Consider the following 6,852-nt stretch of genomic DNA (forward strand, 5'->3'; position numbering starts at 1 on the left):
GTGTTTGGGTGTTTCGTCAGTCTTGTGTTTGTTTTTCTAGTTAAAGAGCTCTTGTGTTTGTTTTATTACATAAGACATCCCAATAAAAGAGAAAAGGCCATAACGGTCCTTGACACATGCAAATCAGTAAAAGACTTAAAAGCAAATTAAACAAACAACAATAATGAGATAATAGACGAGCCCGGTTCGTATCAATACCCCCCCCCCCCCCCCCCCCTTAACCCACTTGTTGTCCTCAAGAAGTGAGCTCATTATCAGTACCTTTATCGCGACCTCACGATCTTGCATCATTTCGTCAACCTCATTATCAGTTGTGTCCTTTGGGATATAAGGGATATGCAGGGGAGGTCGGTACCCGTATAGGGCCTCAAAGGATGATTTCCTGAGTGACGAATGAAATGTCATGTTGTACCACCACTCGGCCAAGGACACCCATTTCACCCACGTGTGAGGTCGTTCCATCACCATGCATCGTAAATACCCTTCCAATTTGTCCATCGGTTTGCGGGTGGTAAGCCGTGGACAGCTTGGCAGACACCCCTTGTAACTTCAAAAATTCCGTCCAAAATGAGCTCAAAAACACTAGGTCACGATCTGAGATAATACAATTAGGGCAACCATGCAACTTATAAATATTATCGAGAAATACCTGAGCAACATCTTTAGCCGAGAACGGGTGGCCGAGAACCATGAAGTGACCATACTTAGTAAGTCGGTCCACTACCACGAATATTTTGTCCTTCCCTTTGACCTTCGGTAACCCGCCAATAAAATCCATCGAAATATCGGAAAAAATAGTGTCGGGAATAGGTAGGGGCTGCAATAAACCAAGTGAAGATACGTTCTCGTACTTGGCTCGCATACACACGTCACAGTTGCGCACCACCTGAACGTACCCCCTTCGATACACCTTTCCAAAAAAACAGCCCCTTCACCCTTTGTACCGTCGCCCTAACACCCGAATGCCCCCCCCCCCCCCCCCATCGGAGACTCATGACAAATTTTAATGATTTCAGAACGTAAAGGCACATCTCCCCCTACCACCATTCGGTTCCCTTTAGTCACCCATTTCCCATTCCATGCAAACCTGTGTGGGTTCTCACCTGCTTTTAATTTTTGAGTAATGGCTTGGACTTCTATATCATTATTTTGACTGGTTATCACCCTTTGGATTCTTTAGCAAATAGTTTATTTTCTTTCATAATAGATAGAACTTGATGTAAGTGTATGAGGTGTTGATCCTCACTACGGCTATAGATCAATATATCATCGAAAAACACTAGGACTCCCTTACGTAGCATGGGCCGGAAAACATGATTCCTTAGCGCTTGGAAGGTAGCCATTGCATTTGTAAGACCAAATGGCATAACAAGGAATTCATAATGGCCCTCATGAGTTCGGAATGCCGTTTTGTGAATATCCTCAAGAGACATTCGAACTTGGTGGTACCCCGAACGCAAGTCTAATTTTGAGAAAAACGTGGTCCACCTAGTTCATCTAGAAATTCTTCTATTAAAGGAATGACAAACTTATCCTTAAATTTCGCCTCGTTAAGCCGATGGTAATCCATACACATCCGCCATTGCCCATCTTTCTTTTTAACCAAAACCACCGGGGCCGCAAAAGAGCTTTGACTGTTACGAATGACACCAGACTCTAACAGTTCACGCGTGGTTTTTTCTATAACATCTTTTTGCACGGCGTGATATCGGTAGGGTCTTTGGCTAATTGGCTCAGTTCCATCCTTGAGGACGATGCGATGGTCGAAGGGTCGTATAGGCGGCAACCCTTTCGGCATTTGAAACACTTCCGGAAAGGACCGAACTAAATTCATCCAAGGGAGCTCCTCCTGTTTTTGGTTTGGGTCACATAGTATTTTAGATTGGTAGGGGGTTTCGAATTCTAAAGTTGCTAGTTGAAGGCTGAATAGTTGCAACGACCCATCCCTTGAGTGTTTATGCAGTAGCTCCTCCACCTTTTCCACTGAACAAACCGAAACCTTATTATTTTGTAGCCCTTTCAGTTCATATTGTTTATCGTCGACTTCGAACCGCATAGTCATCTTTTGGAAGTTCCAAAGGATGTCATGTAGTGGGAGGAGCCACTGCATGCCCAATATCATGTCATAGTTTTCTAAACCAATAAGTAACACCTCTGTGGTAAACCAATGACCGCCCATTAAAAATCAGAACATATATGGGTGCAACTTAGTTTCTTTCCACCCGCTACGCTAACATTAATCGATGGAATGTCGTTCACCTTTCATTGCAATCTTTTAGCTAACCGGCTATCAATAAAGTTGTGGGTGATCAAAATGTGAAGTTGGCGGGTCCTCATCGAGCCTTGAACTCGCATTGTGGAGTAGGAAGGAAGGCCCGTTAAGGTGTGAATTGAAATTTGGTGGTCTTTTTCTTCCTCGCCACTCAATGTTTCATCTACCCTTGCATCATCTTCATCCTCTATTTCAGTGATATACAGTTAGTTCCGGTTCCGAGGGCATTTATGACCCAGAACAAATTTCTCCATGCACCAAAAACACTCTCCTTTTGCTCGGTTTTGTTCCAATTCTTTACTCATGAGACGACGTTCACCGCGATGGTCTAGTAGCATTAGTGGTTGTTCCGTTAGGTAGCGGTAAGAGTGGTAATTTTGTAGAATTAGTTGGTGGCACAATCTTGGAATTGGTGTTATTCTTGGTGTTACCCATGTCCCCTCTTCCCGGGTTAAGTTTAGCCTCCCAGATATCATTATTTAGCGCTTGAGTCTTAGCTAGCCCATATGCCTCATGAAAAGTACGCGATTTTAAACATCTTAACGGGACCCCTAGTATCCAGCTTAAGGGCTTTAAGATACAAACTAACAGCTTGGGCCTCACTGAGTATTACTTTATTCAATAATGAATCAAAAGTTGTATTGAGATCATGAAATGAACCCGTTTGGTTGAGGGAAGCTAACTATTCAAGGGGATCCTCAAACATAGCATTTGAAAAACGAGCTGAAATAGCCCGCACATAGTCCTCCCATGGGACTTCGGATACGGTAGCTCCACGTATGCGCATAAAAGCCCGATGCCATTGAATCGCATCCCCTTCCAAATGAACAACCGAACACCTAAGTTAATCTTCCTTGGGAGTTTCATCCATCTCGAAAAAGTGTTCGCAACGGTAAATCCAACCCTCCACGTCTTCACCCGAGAACCTGGGAAATTCAACCTTCCCAATTCGCAAGGGTCGGGTACTCTTCGAGTCTACATCGCTAACAGATAACGAAGAACCCGAACTAAACCCACCGCCGTTGGCCTGTCCTGATTTATCCCGTACCGCCTTTAAGATCTCTTATTGTTGTTTTGATGATTGTTCTTATTGTTTCATTAGCGCTGATAGTGCTGCTTGGATCTCTGTGATTGCCTTATCGTGATTCTTGAGGGTGTTTTCAACATCTTGGTTGCGAGTGTTCGTCATGATAATGCGAGATTCTGACCGGTGATCGAAATGGATTTGATACCCTTGATAGGGCTAGATACAAGAAGCTAGAGAGGTATAGAGGAAACCGATTTTCTGGATGCCCTAGAATGATATTGGCACTAGGGTTTTATTATCAAACCATAATAACCAGAGTTACATAAGACATCCCAATAAAAGAGAAAAGGCTATAACGTTCCTTGACACATGCAAATCAGTAAAAGACTTAAAACAAATTAAACAAACACCAATAATGAGATAATAGACGAGCCCGGTTCGTATCATAAGGATTACACAGGTCAAATTTGATAAGTTGGTAACTCATATTTGGACTTTGATTGTGTAGACTAGAAGGAACTGAACCAGTTACATCAAAGTCCTATTTGAATTTCTACTACATCCTAAGAAACAAGATGAGAGACACAAATCATGCTGGGGAAGGGGCGATCTCCGAGTCGTTTCACTCTTCACTTTTGACCGCAACGAATTACACGATTTGGAATATAAGTATGGAGGTTATTATTGGGATTCATGAACTTTGGGATGTAATTGACCCGGGCTCTACTGACGCGAAACAAATGACATCGCAAAGGCGCTTCACACCCCGACAAACGACAGATTATACATCTGGGCACGACCGCGATTACTGATAGTTCATGACACTATTTAAAGTTTCTAATATTTAATCATGTCACACTGAAAAAATTCAAACTTTACACTGAGTTTCAAATAAACATAACAAAAACAAATACAAGTTCTTTTATTTCACAATAAACAAAGTCCAAAGTTACCGATAACATCTCTTGATATGACTTCAAGCAATAGTGCATGCAACATGTATGAAAATAGTGTAAACTAATACGTTGGTGAGTAAATATAAGTTTGTATAATATGTATTATTGAGATACACAATTCACATATCAGTCAGTGTATAATCCAAATATATATATGTGTATGTATCAAATAGATGTATATTCATTATTATGAATGAATAAATTATTGAGAATGAACACATCGAGTTTGAGTATGTGCATCCACCGCCAACAAAAATGTAAATACATAATCACATAACACATAGAATTAACTAAAACACACAATGACATATATCGTGAATTGTTTTTGTAAAAACTGTGATAAATATGAGTTTGATTGTAATCATACATGCCACACCTCAAAAATTGTAAAAGTGAAAAGAGGGTTATGAATACTCACTTTGATTAGTTAGTGAAAAGATTGAATGTTGGTGTGACTTGATTAATCTAAACCATGAAGCTCTAAACCAAATTTTAGAAAGATGTTTTAGGTTAAGGATGAGGAATTCTAAAACTACTTGTACAAAAGATATCATAAAAACAAGGAAAAGGTCTAAAAGGAAGATTGAATACAAATTCAATTTTTGGACAACAAACTATTGTTCTAATTTGTTTTAGGTTTTCAAAATATCAAATAATTTGTTAGAAATCAAGACTTTCCAGTCTAATAAATTAGGATGTTTTGAACAACCTTTATTTAGAAAAGATTTTCAAATTTGGACCCTAAACAAGTTAAAACAACCATTTAAATCGGAGGGTACGAATCTATGCACTGTATCTAAAATATTGATTGTGAATTCTTACTAATGAACTAAGACGCGCAAAAATAATTGGTTGAATTGTATTTCATGAAGTTTATCATAGAATCCGGTCTTTCATTTTTTCAGTTTGTTATGAACAAGATATGGCTCATTCTTTTACGGCCAGATCTAATTTCAAAACTAAAACATTGCTAGAAGCAATGTTGTGACGATTTTGATGGAATAAACATGTGGACTTTTTAGAATATGAAGATATAAAATTTATGAGAACGCATCATCAATAATCTCCGGGTTCTTTGAATATAATATAATGATTCAAAACAAAAAATTAACGACGTAAGAACATTTCAAGTGTGACCTTTGTATAATCGATCATCTCCTTGTGTTCTTTGTCTCATCTAACCTATACACCATGGTGTATGATTATGTGAATTCGAAGACATGATTGTGTTATGTTTATATGGCCGTTTGATTCAACAAAAAAAAAACAAGAACTTGGAAGAAAAGAATAATAAGATGATGCTATCATTTACATAACTATTACCTTCTAAACTTTATGATGGACAACAAAAAAAATAAGGTGAAGATGGCACTTGGCTGATTTTTCTTAAAAGGAAAAAGGTAGAATTTTATTATTCTTAGGGTATGTTTGGTTGGAGGTAATGGATTGGAGGGGGAATGAAATGGACAAGAGAATGAAATTGATAATTATCTTTCATTTGTTTCGTTTGAATGGAACCAATTATTACTTTTTATTGTTTGGTATTTGATGTAACACTAAGTGTACACCATTTAGCATCAAATTATCCTCTTATTTTGGTAAAACTTCATGCAAATTCGTTGTATTTAGTACTCATTTGAGTTATTAATGAATTTGCAGGACCTGGCGTCTGCCCGATGAAGAAACGATGAGAAGATGACGCTTTTCAGACAAAAATCAAGAATATGCCAAAAGTGCATGATCATGCTAAGAAAGTTCATGACCATGCTGAGCAAATGCATGACCATGCTATGAAAGTGCATGAACATGTTGGGCAAATGCACCATCATGCACTTTATGGGCATGATGATGCACCTTTATTGGAACTCGTGCACATCTGATACAGTGCCAAAAGTGAAACCGCACCATCATAAACTTTATGGGTATGATGGTTTACCTTTATTGGAACCCGTGCACATCTGATACCGTGCCAAACGTGAAACTTCACCATCATGCACTTTTATTGCACCACCGTGCACTTCCGAGGAGACGAGCCCGTGAACTATCTGATGCCAAGAACAAGACAAATCAACTTTGAAAGTGCACTAGCTAGTGCCGGTAATGCACGACCGTGCACATTTTTAGCATGGTAGTGCACTTTGGCAGTTAACCACCGTGCACTTTTTGTTCATGACAGTGCACTTTTTTGGAACCTGCAATTTTGAGCGGCAGAAAGTGAAAGTTTGACTTACCAAATAGGTGCATGACCATGCACTTTTTGTACATGACCGTGCACTTTGTCCAGAAGCTTATAAACACTCATTTTCACTTCATTTTTGGTGTGTGGAGCCTTGGTGATTCTCTCTCAACTCTTGAAAATTATTTTATTTATTCCTTGAGAGTTTGAAGGGTTCCACCATCCTCAAGATCCATCATTCCATTCTTCAATCCTTCTTTGATCTTAGTTTACTTTCAATTGTTCTTGAACATGATTTGTAATCTTATTTCTAGTTTGATTGTAGTTGTATTAAGCCTTATGGGCTAACTACTCTTGTTATCTAGACAATGTTGAAGCTCTTATTAATGTGATATATTATCTATGCATGATTTTGGTAAAG

Source organism: Bidens hawaiensis, unplaced genomic scaffold (genome assembly GCF_021521415.1).
Source record: "Bidens hawaiensis isolate Kalapana, Puna unplaced genomic scaffold, B.hawaiensis_p1.1 tig00000326_1, whole genome shotgun sequence".
NCBI lineage: Eukaryota > Viridiplantae > Streptophyta > Magnoliopsida > Asterales > Asteraceae > Bidens > Bidens hawaiensis.